At 39.1% G+C, this 16,763-nt stretch overlaps 1 pseudogene; it reads left to right on the top strand.

Moving 5' to 3' along the window:
* The first annotated feature begins 765 nt into the window (after positions 1-765).
* On the top strand, positions 766-8,765 carry LOC101704167 (fermitin family homolog 2-like; annotated as a pseudogene).
* The last annotated feature ends 7,998 nt before the right edge of the window (positions 8,766-16,763 follow it).

Here is a 16,763-nt window from a genome sequence, read left to right as displayed (position 1 = left end):
AGAGCAGAAATCAATGCAATGCAGATGAAGAGAATGATACAAAAAAATCAAGGAAGCCAAGAGTTGGTTCTTCAAAAGAATCAGCAAAATTGACAAACCCTTAGACAACTTTATCAGAAAAAGGAGAGAAAAGGCCCAAATCCATGCAATTAGGAATGAAAAGTGTGAAATTACAAGAGACCCAGCAGAAATCCAGATGATCATCAGTACCTACTTCCAGAACCTATATGCCAATCAGATGGACAACACAGAAGAAATGGACAGATTCCTAGATACATATGAATTACCAAAGTTGAATAAAGAAGACCTAAATATTCTAAACAACCTAATATGAATCAATGAAATTGAAAACATAATTAAAAACTTACCAACTAAGAAAATTCTGAGTCCTGATGGCTTCACTGTGGAGTTCTATAAGACATTTAGAGAGGAACTACTACCACTACTGTTTAAACTCTTCAGTGAAATTGAAAGGGAAGCAATACTCCCAAATTCATTCCTGGAAGCAAGCATCACCTTGATCCCCAAAGCAGAGAAAGACCCAACCAAAAAGGAGAACTATAGGCCAATCTGACTAATGAACATAGATGCAAAAATCCTTAATAAGATACTGGCAAATACAATGCAGAAGACCATCAAGAAGATCATACAGGCCGGGCGCGGGGCCGCAGCTGAAGGACTCCATTAGGTGCGGGGTGGCTGAGGAGCCAGACACTGACACTATAGCTGTCACTGCTGGAGCCCTGGGCTGGGAGTGCGAGGAGCACAGAAGGAACCATGGCTCTCGATGGGATAAGGATGCCAGATGGCTACTATGCAGGTGGGACGTGGGAAGTGAGCATCCTTGTGAGGGACCTGAACCACGATGTCACCCTGCGAGTGACCGGGGAGGTGCACACCAGTGGAGTGATGCTCAAGTTGGTGCAAAAGCTTGACGTAAAGAAGAATTGGTCCAATCATGCTCTGTGGTGGGAAAAAAAGAACTTGGCTGCTTAAGACGCATTGGACCCTGGATAAATACAGGATTCAGGCAGATGCCAAGCTTCAGTTCACCCCCCAGCATAAACTGCTCCACCTGCAACTTCCCAACATGAAGTATGTGAAGGTGAAAGTGAATTTCTGGGATAGAGTCTTCAAAGCGGTTTCTGACATCTGTAAGACTTTCAATATTAGACACCCTGAAGAACTTTCTCTCTTAAAAAAACCCAGAGATCCAACAAAGAAAAAAAAGAAAAAGTTAGATGACCAGTCTGAAGATGAAGTGTTTGAATTAGAGGGGTCTCTTATCACTCCTGGATCAGGAAGTATATATTCCAGCCCAGGACTGTATAGTAAAACAATGACCCCCACTTACCATGCTCATGATGGAAGCCCTTTGTCACCAACTTCTGCCTGGTTTGGTGACAGTGCTCTATCAGAAGGCAATCCTGGTATTCTTGCTGTCAGTCAGCCAATCACATCCCCAGAAATCCTGGCAAAAATGGTCAAGCCTTAAGCTCTTCTTGATAAAGCAAAAATCAACCAAGGGTGGCTTGATTCCTCAAGATCTCTTATGGAACAATATGTGAAAGAAAATGAGGCCTTGCTGCTCCGATTCAAGTATTAAGCTTTTTTGATTTGAATCCAAAGTATGACATGGTCAGGATCAATCAGCTGTATGAGCAGGCCAGGTGGGCCATCGTCCTGGAAGAGATTGCATGCACAGAAGAAGAAACGATGATGTTTGCAGCCTTGCAGTATCATATCAATAAGCTGTCCATCATGACATCAGAGAATCACCTGAACAACAGTGACAAAGATGTTGATGAAGTTGATGCTGCCCTTTCAGACTTGGAGATTACTTTGGAAGGGGGTAAAACATCAACAATTTTGGGTGACATTACGTCCATTCCTGAACTTGCTGACTATAGTAAAGTTTTTTCTTTTGTTAACCAACATATATTTAATATAAGGTGGCAAGTATCTTTTTCCCCCCATTCCTAGCCCTCCCTTCACCCCCTCCACCCTTCCCTATTTACAAAGACTTTATTTCCATTTTTTTCATTTCTCAGTGTTTTTCCTTTCCCTTCTTTCCTTTCCCCTGCCCCTCCCACTATCCCTACCCCTTTGGACCTTTTCTTCTTATTTTGCATTATCGATTATTCATTCTAATCATTGGTACATTTTAGGTATACAATATAATGACATTCATCATTGGAAATTTGCACCTTTACATAGTCTCTCTTGGTTCTTATTTTTCACCCTTGTCCAGCCCTCCCTTCAACCCCTCCAGTCCTCCCTATTTACAAAGATTTTGTTCCTATTTTTCCATTTTCTCATTTTAATCTCATTCCCTTTTATCCTTTCCCCTAGCCCTCCCACTTCCTTCCCCTTTGCTCCTTTTCTTCCTATTTCCCATGACCTATTATACATTTACTCCTTATTTACACTTTCAGTTTCTCACACCAGAGAAACTATTTGGTATTTATACATGTGTGTACTATTTATTTCACTTAAGAGTATTGCCTCAATGTGCATCCACTTAGCTATAAAATGTCTCTAATTTCTCATTTTTTATGGCTGAGTAGTACTCCATTTTATAAAAAACCCACATTTTCTTCATCCAGTCTCCACTTCATGGGCATTTGGGCTGCTTCCAAGTTTTAGCTATCACAAACTGTGGTGCTATGAACACAGGCACACATATATCACTGTGGTATGATTCTTTTAATTCTTTGGGGAAGATAACCAGCAGGGGAATAGCTGGGTCAAATGGGACTTCCAGTCCTAGTTCTTTGAGGTATCTCCATACTGATTTCCAGAGTAGTTGCACCAGTCTACACTCCCACCAGCAGTGGAGCAGTGTTCCTCTTTCCCCACAAACCCGCCAGCATTTGTTATTGGTTGATTTCATGATAGCAGCCATTCTTTCTGGAGTGAAGTGGAATCTCAGCATTGTTTTCATTTGCATCTCTGGAATGACCAGTGATGTTGAACATTTTTTCATGTATTTATTTGCTATTTCTCCTTCTTTGTCTGAGAAATATCTGTTCATTTCAGATGCCCATTTTTGGATTGGGTCTTTAAATTTGGAAGGTCTGATCTTTTTCAGTTCTTTATAGATTCGAGATAGTAGACTTTTGTCTGAGGAAGAGCAGGTGAAGATTTTTCCCACATTGTGGGTTGTCTCTTCACACTGCTGGTGGTTTCTCTTGCTGTGCAGAAGCCTTTTAATAAGAAGAGATCCCACTTGTTGATTGTTTGTGCTAGTTCATGGGCAACTGAGGTTTTGTTCATAAAATCTTTTCCTACACCAATGTCTTCAAGGGTTCTACCTAACCTCTGTTCCAACTGGTTCAGAGTTTCTATTTTAATATTTAGATCTTTAATCCATTTTGATTTTAGTTTAGTGCATGCCAAGAGATATAGGTCTAGTTTTAATCTTTGGAAAGTTGAAGCCCAATTTTTCCAGCACCATTTCTTAAAGAGGCTATCTTTCCTCCAGTGAGGGTGTTTGGCTCCTTTACCGAAGATGAGATGGCTGAGTGTGTCTGGTGTTGTTTCTGCATCTTCTATTCTGTTCCACTGGTCCTCAGGTCTGTTTCTTTGCCAGGACCATGCTATTTTTATCACAGTAGCTTTGTAGTATAGTTGCAGGTTGGGGATTGTGATACCCCCTGCCTTGTCTCTGTTACCTAGAATTGCTTTTGGTATTCTGGGTCTCTTCTTGTTCCAAATGAATTTTTGGATTGTTTTCTCAAGGTCTATGAAGTATGCTGCTGGGATCTCAATTGGAATTGCATTAAATTTATATAGCAGTTTTGGAAGTATGGCAATTTTCACTATATTAATCCTTCCTAGCCAGGAGCAGGGGCTGTCTGTCCATTTTCTGATATCATCTTCAATCTCTCTTTTCAGAGTGCCATATTTTTCAGAGAAGAGGTCTTTGATTTCATTTCTTAGGTTGATTCCTAAGTTTTTCAGTTTTTGGGATGCTATCGTAAAAGGAATTATTTGCCCTATTTCTCTCTCAGTGAGTCTGTCATTGGTGTAGAGGAAAGCTATTGAGTTTTGTGTGTTGACCTTGTAACCAGCTACTTGACTGAATTTGGTTATTAAGTCTAGAAGACTTTTGGTGGAGCTCTTGGGGTCTTCTATATAGAGTATCATGTCATCTGCAAATAATGACAATTTGACTTCTTCATTTCCTATCTTTATTCCTTTTATTTCTTTCTCTTGTCTAATTGCTGTGGCTAATGTTTCCAGAACTATATTGAACAAGAGTGGTGATAGTGGACATCCTTATCTTGTTCCTGATTTTATTGTGAAGGATTTCAGTTTTTGACCATTTAGTATGATATTGGCTGTTGGTTTTTCATAGATGGCTTCTATCAGTTTCAGTTAGAGACCATCTATTCCAATTTTTGGTAGGGTTTTTATCATAAATGCATGTTGGATTTTGTCAAATGGGTTTTCTATGTCTATGGAGATAATCATATGGTTTTTGTCCTTGGCTCTATTGATATAGTGTATTACATTGATTGATTTGCATATATTGAACCATCCCTGCATCCCTGGGATGAATCCCACTTGATCAGGGTGTATGATCTTCTTGTTGATCTTCTGCATTCTGATTGCCATTATCTTATTAAGGATTTTTGCATCTATGTTCATTAGTGAGATTAGCCTATAGTTCTCTTTTTCAGTTGGGTCTTTTTCTGCTTTGGGGATCCAGGTGATGCTTGCTTCCAGGAATGAATTTGGGAGTATTCCTTCCCTTTCAATTTCACTGAAGAGTTTCAACAGTAGTGGCAGCAGTTCCTTTCTAAATGTCTTGTAGAATTCAGCAGTGAAGCCATCAGGACCTGGGCTTTTCTTAGTTGATAAGTTTTTTATTATGTTTTCAATTTCATTGGTTGATATTGGGTTGTTCAGTTTTTAGGTCTTCTTCTTTCAACTTTGGTAATTCATATGTATCTAAAAATCTGTCCATTTCTTCTGTGTTGTCCATCTTATTGGCATATAGGTTCTGGAAGTAGGTATTGATGATCATCTGGATTTCTGCTGGGTCTCTTGTAATTTCACCCTTTTCATTCCTAATTGCATGGATTTGGGCCTTTTCTTTCCTTTTTCTGATAAGGTTGGTTAAAGGTTTGTCAATTTTGCTGATTCTTTTGAAGAACCAACTATTGGCTTCATTGATTTTTTGTATCGTTCTCTTAGTGTCCATTGCATTAATTTCTCCTCTGATCTTTATAATTTCCTCCCTTGTATGACCCCTGGGGTTGTCCTGTTCTTCTTTTTCTAGAAGCTTGAGGTGCAGAATCAGGTTGTTTAATTGGGCTCATTCTGTTTTCCTAATATATGTATTCACTGCTATGAATTTCCCTCATAAGACTGCTTTCATTGTGTCCCATAGATTCTGATATTTTCTATTGTCATTGTTATTTAATTGAAGGAACTATCTGATTTCTTCTTTAACTTACTCTGTGACTCACTGGTTATTCAGAAGTGTGTTGTTCAATTTCCACATGTTCATGTAATTTTTTGAGTTTCTTTTGCTATGGATCTCCAATTTCATTGCACTATGGTTTGATGATATATAGGGGATAACTTCAATTCCTTTGCACTTACTTAAACATGTTCTATGTGTGAGTATGTGGTCTATTTTGGAGAATGACCCATGTGCAGTTGAGATGAATGTGTATTCTGATTTTGTCGGGTGGAACACTCTGTAAACATCTGTTAAGTTGATTTGTTCAAGAGTTTGATTGAGTGCTAGTATTTCATTACTTATTTTTTGTCTAGTTCATCTATCTATTTGTGACAGTGGGGTGTTGAGGTCCTCCGCTACAATTGTATTAGTGCATATATGACTTTTCATGTCTGTTAGTATTTGTTTTATATAGTTGGGTGCACTAGTGTTTGGTGCATAGATATTTATGATTGTCATCTCTTCCTCTTGGATTGTTCCCTTTACAAGGATGTAGTGTCCTTCTTCATCTCTCTTAATCAGTGTTGGTTTGAAATCTACTTGATCTGCCAAGAGAATAGCTACTCCTGCTTTTTTTCAGGTTCATGTCACATGGAATATTGTTTTCCACCCTTTAACTTTCAGTCTATGAGTTTCCTTTTGAATTAAGTGTGTTTCTTGTATGCAGCATATTGTTGGATTTTGCCTCTTGACCCATTCTGCCAGTCTATTTCTTTTGATTGGTGAATTGAGACTATTAACATTGATGGTTATAACTGAAACATATTGACTTGTTATTGCCATGACTTTTTCTTTTTGTTGGGTTCTCCCCCTTTACATTTAATTTCTTGTCATGCCAGATGAGTTCATTCTGCTTTGCTTCCTGGGGCTGTGATCCTCAATGTCTGTTCCTAGGATATTGTGTAAAATTCTTTGGAGTGCTGGTTTGGTATTCATGAAGTTCCTAAGGTGCTCTTTGTCATGAAAGTATCTTATTTCTCCATGAATTTTGAAAGATAGTTTTGCAGGGTACATCAATCTGGGTTGGAGGCTGTTTTCTTTTAGGGCTTGGAATATGTCACTCTAAGGTCTTCTTGCCTTGATGGTTTGTGTTGAGAAGTCTGCTGTGATTCTGATGGGGTTTCCTTTGTATGTGATTTGTTTCTTTTCTCTAGCTGCTTGTAGAACTTTGTTCTTCTGTTGAGTTTCTGGAATCTTAACAATTATATGCCCATGTGTAGATTTTTTTTTGATCAAGGCTATTTGGAGTCCTATATGCCTCCCTTATCTGTATGTCAAGCTCTTTTCCCCTGCTTGGGATGTTTTCTGCCATTATTTTTGTGAAGAGATTTTTTTAAAGTCATCTGCATTCTCTCTTGTTTCTTCATTGACTCCAATCAGCCTTTTGTTATTCTTCTTTGCATCGTCTAGCAGCTCCTGGATTGATTTCTCGTGTTCCCTTATAATTTTGAAGCATTTTTCTTTTCCTGGTCATTAACTGCAATCTTATCTTCTATATCTGAAATTCTGTCCTCACATTGGCTCATTCTGCTGTGTAGACTTTCAATGGAATTTTTCATGTCCTGGAAATCTATTTTCATCTGTTTTATGGATTCCATTTGTTTCCTGTGTTGGGATTCCATCATGTTCCTCAGCTCCTCTCTAGATTTATTAATCATGTCTTGCACTAGAGGCACAATTTCTCCTGTTATCTAAGAAATTATTTCTGATTTCATTTTTTCCAGATCCCCTTTTGTTGCCCGTTCAGTGGGTCCAGGTGGTTGAGTATCAGATTGTTCCATCTCATTTCCCTTTGGGGTTGCTGTAGGTGATCTGGAAGTCTGGTTTTGAGACTTATTTAGGTGTTTTCTCATTTTGACCGAGGGGGGCGCTGTTGGTGCCTGCACGGATTACCTCCTCTGAGCTGGGACAGGTGGGACAGGGGCCAGGAGCAGCGGTAGGGATGGTGACCCAAAAGCCCTTTCCTGTGGGCTGGGAGCAGCAGGAGGGATGGTGGCTGGGAAGCCCCTCCCTCTGGTCCAGGAGCAGTGGGATGGTGGCTCAGAAGCCCCTTCCTCTTGGCCAGGAGTGGAGGGACAGAAGGTGGCCCAAAAGCCCTTTCCTCTGGTCTCGGAGCAGGGGGAGGGATGGTGGCTGGGAAGCCCCTTCCTCTGGACCAGGAGCAGTGGGACTCAGTACCATGGTCTGGTGGTCCTGTGTCCTCTGCGTCTTTGTAGTGTGGAACCAGGTGCCTGTACAGAGGAGCAGGGGGTGGGGGGTGCAATGGATTGTTGCTGGGGCTCAGGCTGATTCGGCGTGTTTGGCACATCTCGGGACCTTGGTAGGTGTCCGCTATATTAAACTTCAAGCCCAAAAAGCTGACTTTAAAAGGCTACAAGCAGTATTGGTGCACTTTCAAAGATAGGTCTATTTCCTGCTATAAGAGCAAAGAAGAGTCCAGTGGTACCCCTGCTCATCAGATGAACCTGAGAGGATGTGAATTCACCCCAGATATAAAAATTTCAGGACAAAAATTTAACATTAAGCTCCTGATTCCAATTGCAGAGGGAATGAATGAAATCTGGCTTCGTTGTGACAATGAAAAACAATATGCACACTGGATGGCAGCTTGCAGATTAGCCTCCAAGGGCAAGACCATGGCAGACAGTTCTTACAACTTAGAAGTTCAGAATATCCTCTCCTTTCTGAAGATGCAGCATTTAAACCCAGATCCTCGGTTAATACCTGAACAGATAACAACTGATATAAATCCTGAATGTTTGGTGTCTCCTCGGTACCTAAAAAAGTACAAGAACAAGCAGCCAGGCTATATAAGAGATTTGATAACAGCACAGATCCTGGAAGCCCAACAGAACATGGCTCAGATGAGCCTGATTGAAGCCAAGATGAGAGTCATTCAAGCTTGGCAGTCACTGCCCGAGTTTGGCATCACGCACTTCATTGTGAGGTTCCAAGGGGGCAAAAAAGAAGACCTCATTGGAAGTCCACATAACAGATTAATTCAAATGGATGCCAACACCGGTGACACCATCAAAATGTGGAGATTCAGCAACATGAAGCAGTAGAATGTCAACTGGGAGATCAAAATGGTCACAGTAAAGTTTGCTGATAAAGTCCAATTATCCTTCATTTGTACCGAAGTGGACTGTAAAGTGGTTCATGAGTTCACTGGCGGCTACATATTCCTCTCAACATGTGCAAAAGACCAAAACGAGAGTTTAGATGAAGAGATGTTCTACAAACTTACCAGTGGTTGGGTGTGATTAGAAATACTGTGTAATGAAACCCCACGGCCATAACAATGTTTAACTTTAAAGCTGTTGTTATATGCTCCTTAATAAAGTAAACTTGAAATTATCATTTCATCTTGAAAACCTTCTTTGCTTTACCAGACTGGTTACTATGTGCACTAACCCACACCATTCTTAATCTGGTATCGTGATACCCAATGGGGACACTGGAAGATGGCACACATTCCTTAGGGCTGTGGATTGAAAACCAAAACAGTGAGCAGATCAGGAACACACCATCACTGATGCACACTAGCCAAACTAAGAAACAAGCCATCGACTAAAGGTATCCAGGGCTTAACCTGTATGAAGTCTACTTATTATGTTTAATGCATGTGTTTCAATGTGTGTTCAATTTGATGTCATGTTTTAAATATCCTACTTCTGGTAGCCATTTACCGCCCCTCCCCATATAAAATCAGGCCTGCAAAAGATGCCTGATATTTAATAATGTCATTGTTTGAAGGAAAATGCTGTTAGTCTGTTATGCTTGGTTTTTGTTCTTGAATAAGCATGTGTGTATATTGTCTTGTTTTTATTTTTACACCATAATGTATTACAACACTTTTAGTGTTCAGCAGCATATTCACTGTCTGCCTAAAATATGCAACTTGTGCATTACAATATGAGGTAAAGGTCTATGAAGTATGCATTTTGTGTAACTAATGTACAAACACAAATTTTATAAAATTGTACAGTTTTTTAAAAACTATTCACAACTAGAAAATGGCTTAAATGTAGCATCCTTGCATTAATTAAATGCTTTTAAGAGATATAATTAATATGCAGTTTTAATATGTGCTAAATTAAGAGTGACTGCATTCTGGTCATGATTTGCCACAGTGTCCTTAACACTAATGCCTGGACTGGCATGTTCTAGTCTGTTGTGCTGTTACAATACAATTGGTGTTGTTGGGAGGGCCCTCACTCACACACCCTGAGAGGGGCCAGGGAGGAGTGGATACAAGTGTTGTCCAATAATCCATGGTTTAAAGACTGTATAAATGCATTTTATTTTAAATAAAAGCAATACATTTTATTTTAAAAAAAAAAAGAAGATCATACACTGTGACTAAGTGGGATTCATCCCAGGGATGCAGGGATGTTTTGCCATATGCAAATCAATAAATGTAATACATTATGTCAGTAGAGCCAAGGACAAAGAACATATGATCATCAATTGATGGAGAAAAAGCATTTGACAAAATCCAACATGAATTTATGATTAAAATCCTACAAAAAATTGGAATAGATGGTCTCTATCTCAATCTGATAAAAGCCATCTATGAAAAAACCGACAGCCAATATCATACTAAATGGTCAAAAAGTGAAATCCTTCATACTAAAATCAAAAACAAGACAAGGATGTCCACTCTCACCACTCCTGTTCAATGTAGTTTTGGAAACATTAGCCACAGCAATTAGACAAGAGAAAAAAAAAAAAGGAATAAAAATCGGAAATGACGAAGTCAAATCATCATTATTTGCAGATGACATGATTCTCTATATAGAAGATCCCAAGAACTCCACCAAAAGTCTTCTAGACTTAATAACCAAATTCAGTAAAGTAGCCAGATACAAGGTCAACACACAAAAATCAATAGTTTCCTCTACACAAACAACAGACTCACTGAGAGAAAAATGGGGCAAACAATTCCTTTCACAATAGCATCCAAAAAACCAAAATACCTAGGAATCAACCTAAGAAAAGAAATCAAAGACCTCTTCTCTGAAAACTATAGCACCCTGAAAAGAGAGATTGAAGATGATATCAGAAAATGGAAAGACATCCCTTCCTTCTGGGTAGGAAGAATCAACATAGTGAAAATGGTCATACTTCCAAAACTGCTACATAGATTCAATGCAATCCCAATTGAAATCCCAGCAGCATACTTCATAGACCTTGAGAAAACAATCCAAAAATTCATTTGGAACAAGAAGAGACTTAGAATAGCAAAAGCAAACCTAGGCCACAAAGACTTGGCAGGGGGTATTACAACCCCAGACTTGAAACTATACTACAAAGCTACTGTGATAAAAACAGCAGGGTACTGGCAAAGAAACAGACCTGAGGATCAGCGGAACAGATTAGAAGATGCAGAAACAGCTCCAGACACACTCAGTCTCCTCATCTTCCACAAAAGAGGCAAACACCCTCACTGGAGGAAAGATAGCCTCTTTAATAAATGGTGCTGGAAAAATTGGGTTTCAATTTGCTAAAGATTAAAAATAGACCTATATCTCTCCCCATGCACTAAACTAAAATTCAAATGGATTAAAGTTCTAAATATCAAAACAGAAACACTGAACTACCTGGAAGAGAGGTTAGGTAGATCTCTTGAAGACATCGGTGGAGGAAAAGATATTTGAACAAAACCTCAGTTGCCTGTGAACTAGCACAATCAACAAGTGGGGTCTCTTCTTATTAAAAAGCTTTTTCACAGCAAGAGAAACCACTAACAGTGTGAAGAGACCACCCACAATGTGGGAAAAAATTTTCACCTGCTGTTCCTCAGACAAAAGTTTACTTATCTAGAATCTATAAAGAACTTAAAAAATCAGACCTCCCAAATTTAAAGACCCAATCTGAAAATGGGCATCTGAAATGAAAAGACATTTCTCAAAGACGTAGAAATAGCAAATAAGCATATGAAAAAATGTTCAACATCACTGGTCATTTGAGAGATGCAAATGAAAACAACACTGAGATTCCACCTCGCCCCAGAAAGAATGCCTGCTGTCATGAAATCAACCAATAACAAATGTTGGCAGGGCTGTGTGGAATGAGGAACCCTGCTCCACTGCTGGTGGGTGTGTAGACTGGTGCAACCACTGTGGAAATCAGGATGGAGATACCTCAAAGAACTAGGATTTGAAGTCCCAGTTGACCTAGCTATTCCCCTGCTGGTAACCTTTCCCAAAGAATTAAAAGTATCATACCACAGTGATATATGTGCACCCATGTTCATAGCAGCACAATTTTTAATATTTAAAACTTGGAAGCAGCCCAAATACCCATCAACTGGAAACTGGAGAAAGAAAATGTGTGTGTGTGTGTGTGTGTGTGTGTGTGTTTACTAAAATGAACTACTACTCAGCCATAAACAATGAGAAATTAGAGACATTTATAGCTAAATGGACGCACATTGAGGCAATACTCTTAAGTGAAATAAATAGGCCACACCTGTGTAAATACTGAATAGTTTCTCTAGTGTGAGAAAATGAAAGTGTGAATAAGGACTAAAAGGTATAATAGATAATGTGAAATAGGAAGAAAAGGGGCAAAGGGGAAGTGGGAGGGCTATGGGAAAGGAAAGCAGGGCATGCAATTAATATGAGAAAATGAAAAAATGGAAACAAAATCTCTGAAAATAGGGATGGATGGAGGGTTTGAAGGGAAGGCAGAGGAAGCGGGAAAAAATAAGAACCAAGAGAGATTATGTAAAGGTGCAAATTTCCAATGATGAATGTCATTATATTGTATCCCTAAAATGTACCAATAAAATTAATAAAATTTTAAAAATACAAAAAATAATTTCAGAGAAACTGCAGGGTTCAAGATCAATGTACAAAACCAATTATATTTTATACACTCACAGTGAAAAATCAGAAAATGAAGTTATGAAAGCATTTTAATTTACAATGCCATCAAAGACAATAAAATACCTAGAAACAAAATTTTTGAAAAAGAAGTGTAAAATTTATATTCTGAAAACAATAAACAATACTAAACACTTTAGTATTTGTTCAAAAAATTAGAGGGCCTAAATAAATTAAATAGCATTTTATGTTCAAAGATTGGGAGACTTAATATTGCTACTATTGCAGTACTCTCAAAGTGATCTATGAATTCAATTCTATAAAAATCGTAGCTGCTTATTTTTAGAAATTGATAGGGCAAACCCAAATTTCATATGGAAATCTAAAGCATTTGGAATACTTCATCCTCTCCAAAAATCTTTCAGTAGGACAAGATTGGAAGACTCAGAATTCTCCAATTCAAAACTTAATATAGTCTCCAATAATCACAACTGTGTAGTACTGGCATAGGCAAGACTTACAGATCAATATGATTAAATTGAGAGTAAAGAAATTAAACCTCACATTTCTGCTGTATTGATTTTTGAAAAGGATGACAAGTTGAATGAGGAAAATAGACTTGGCAACAAATTGTACCGAGAGAATTGAATATCCACATGCAAAACAATTTAGTTGGACATACTCCCTTTGCACTGTATCAAAAATTAACTTGAAATGGGTCAAACACTTAAACTCTATCTTTCTACACAAACCTCTTCCTCTAGTCTAATTATGATGAAAAGAGGAAAGTTTCATACTGAGATAGTCCTGTGATAAACTTGACCAGTACCTTCAAAATTGTCAGGCCATCAAAAACAAGGAAACGGAAGAACTGTCATAGCTGAAAAAGACATAGTAACTAAATGTAATGTGTCCTGCATGGGAACCTCAATCAGAAAAAGGACATAAGGTAAGAAAAAAAGTAATCTGGGTAAACCATGAAATTTAAAAATAATAATGTACCAGTAGTAGCTCATTAATTATAATAAATATACCATAATTATACAAGAGGTTAATGGAAACTGTATGTGGCATATATGTCTGAATTATTTGCTCAATTTTATGTAAATCTTCCCCAAAGAATTAAAAGAATCATACCACAGCGATATATGTGGACCTATGTTTATAACGGCACAGTTTGTAATAGCTAAAGCTTGGAAACAGCCCAAGTGCCTGTTGCACCCAGTGAGAGAGAACCAAGCAGAGACCGATATTAAATCCACACAAGAGTTTATCACCAGCTGGGACCCGAGCCAAGCATCGGACTCGAGCCTCGACTGGGGGTTGACAAACATGTTTTATACACCTTTGAGGGCAACAGTTGCTAGGCCCCACTCTGGGATAGAACTAGTAAAGCTAGCAAAGTGTACAGAAGCAGAACGTCCTGCTGTTAGAACATTGTAAAACAATAGTTGATTGTTATTTCTAAAGAGACTTTCTAAGGGGAGGAGGTTTTTAAGCTTCCTCCTTCTGAGTTCATCTAAAAGGCAGGCAGGTGGGTCAAGCAGCAATATGGAGTCTGTCTTGCTAACTAGGGTCTTTCAGTGCCCATTGACTGGAAACTGGATAAAGAAGATGTGGTTTTTTTTTATAAAATGGAGTACTACTCAGCCATAAAGAATGAGAAACTAGAGACATTTATAGCTAAGTGGATGCATATTGAGGCCATCCTCTTAAGTGAAATAAATAGGACACACATGTGTAAATACCAAATAGTTTCTCTAGTGTGAGAAACTGAAAGTGTAAATAAGGATGAAAATGATTAAAATGAATAATTGATAATTTGAAATAGGAAAAGGTCCAAGGGTTTGGGGGTGGTGGGAGGGGAAGGGGAAAGGGAAGAAGGGAAAGGAAAAATTATGAGAAAGAAAAAAAAATGGAATCAAAATCTGTGTAAATAGGGAAGGGTGGAAGGGGTGAAGGGTGCACAGGTAATTGGAGAAAAAATAAGAAGTAAGATATATCATGTTCAGGTACAGGAACCCAATGATAAATGTAAATGTATTTTATACCTAAAATGTGCCAATAAACACATAAATAAAAAAATAAAGCACTCTAAAAATAAGGTTTATTAATGAAAAAAATCAATCAGTAACTGGAATGTGAGAGCTAAAAGTATGAAACATAGAAGAAAGCATAGAAATACATCTTCATGGCTTTGGATTAGACAGTGTTTTTTAATTAATATATTAAAAGAATGAACTATTAAAAACTGTAGATGATGAGACATCATTAAACTTTCCTCATTACCTTGCTGGTTCTCCCAGTGATGCTTCTGCAGCAAATCATTTGGACACCATGCTTTATCTTAGTATCTGCTTCTGAAAAATCTAAGCTGGGCCACCACTCCTCTGATGTCCCTCTTGGCCCTCATCCATGCCCATTTCCTTTATCCCTGTTAGTGTCTTGATGGTTTAAAGGATCACCTTATCCACTGGTAAGTTGTTTCCTTTTGTTTTTCTTTAATGTAAAGTTTTAAATTTTATGTAGATATTTGTAATTGTGGAAGTAATATAGGCTCATTGAAAAACAAGTCAGATAATAAAGAAAAGTAACAAACAAAATTTAACCCTGGGCTCAATGGGATGCTCTGAGGTCAGGCACAACCTGATGAGAGAAGACACACTTCTCTCCACATCACAGGGTAAGTCCTGAGAAACCAGAAAGTGTCCCAGCTGAAGAGCACATAGTGCACAGAGACCAGAATTCCTGCCTGACTCCCTGTCTAACATTGCCTGACCTTTTTCTTCCACCTATTCAGGTGAAGTATGATTTTTTTATGACCCTGAGTTTGGTGATCAGCAAGAGCACCTCAGGGCAGCTCCACCTCTGGCTTGTTCATTGTGTTTAAAAGTCAGGAAATACAAAAGTCAGAAAATGCATACTAAATCCAGAATAGCCAAGGAAATAATGATCTTTGTTCTTCAGAGGTGCAGAAGTCAGCCTCTAGTGAGTAGGCCATTAGGATGAGATGTGCTTTATTTGGCCACACCTGTGAGAAGGAGCCCAGCAACAGTCTGCCATCCCCCCGTCCTGTGTAAACTGCTCCTAAATCTACATTCTGGAATTGGTCCCTAGAACAGGGGGCTGCTACTGCCTGACCGGCAAGTTTATTGTGGTAAAATTCTGTCTCTACCATTGCCTTACTTCTCAAAGTACTTCTATGACTCTGGCATGGAAGGAAGAGTGAGATAAGTAAAAAACAGATGAAAGCACCATTCCTTGTTAAGTTTCTGTCTTAGTCACTTTCTCCTTGCCAGGACACCATACTCAATACCCACAATTTGAAAGAGGAAAAGTTTGTTTTGGCTCATGTTTCTGAAGTTTCAGTTCAAGTTCAGTAGGCTTCAATACAGAATTAGTGTGGTGGAAGGGCCTGGGTGGAGGAGAGTGGCTTGGCTCACCTTGTAAGACCCAGGTGAGACTTAGCACAAGTAACGCCATCTTGTTACAGGCCCTCCATCTTGTCCCTGTGGGTTTTGGGTTCACTACAGGACACAGAGTTCCCGGGATGTACTTGTTTATCTGTTAAGACACCAGGAATGGACCATTGTTTCTGTGTAAGGAACATCCTGTTTGCTAAGAACATCTGCAACCCCCGCCCCCAACCGTCCCCTAACCACAAAAAGTCCGATTCTGTAGTTCTGCTTGCTAAGCTCCCCTGCAGCCCCTATAAAACCTTCCAACCCTCTGAACTCGAGGCCCTCTCTAAGCCTGTTGCTTGGAGAGTGCCGTCTGGCCAGACTAATAAAGGTCTGTTTTACTTTTCCAACTTGTCAGGTGTGTTCCTTCCCGGGTGTTCTTCACTGCAGTCAGCTCCTTGGAGCGTTTGGTAAGGCCCTTGGTCTTACAACCTTATGGTGGTCAGGAAGCAGAGAGATAAGTGAGGAGCCATGAAGGGAGATAAACCCATCTAGGTCATGTTTCCTGTGACTCGCCTCTTCTGACCAGACCCCACCTTCCAACAGTGCACTCAGCTGCAGAGCTCACCAGTGATGATTTCTTTGATGAATACAGTGGCCCATGATCCAATCATCCTCTATGAGCCCTGCCTGTTAAAAGGTGTGGCCTTTGTGGGACATCTTTTGTCTAAACCATAACAGGTTCCCTTGGGGAATGCCTATTGGCTTTTAAAAAATAGTGTTCCCCAGAGAGGGGAATTATTTAGTAGCTAAGACATTGGTTTCTTGGCTGGACTCCACCTCTCATGCTCACTGTTTCATTTAATGTAAGCAGTTAATTCTGTGTTTTTATTGTTAAAAATACAGTGATGCTATCTGGTGATATTACCATGGTAACCATGCCTTGGCAACCAAACATGGGTGCTGCCCAAATAGCACACAAAAATCAGAGTGTGGAACAGTAGTATGACTATGGTAAAACTGCCCTCCTTTCAGCCTTGGGCTTCCAAAAAGCTAGCT

Source organism: Heterocephalus glaber, unplaced genomic scaffold (genome assembly GCF_053883595.1).
Source record: "Heterocephalus glaber isolate CG9 unplaced genomic scaffold, H.glaber_assembly_v1.0 deba00000546, whole genome shotgun sequence".
NCBI classification, from domain to species: Eukaryota; Metazoa; Chordata; class Mammalia; order Rodentia; family Bathyergidae; genus Heterocephalus; species Heterocephalus glaber.
This window is presented reverse-complemented; position numbering and strand designations above follow the sequence as displayed.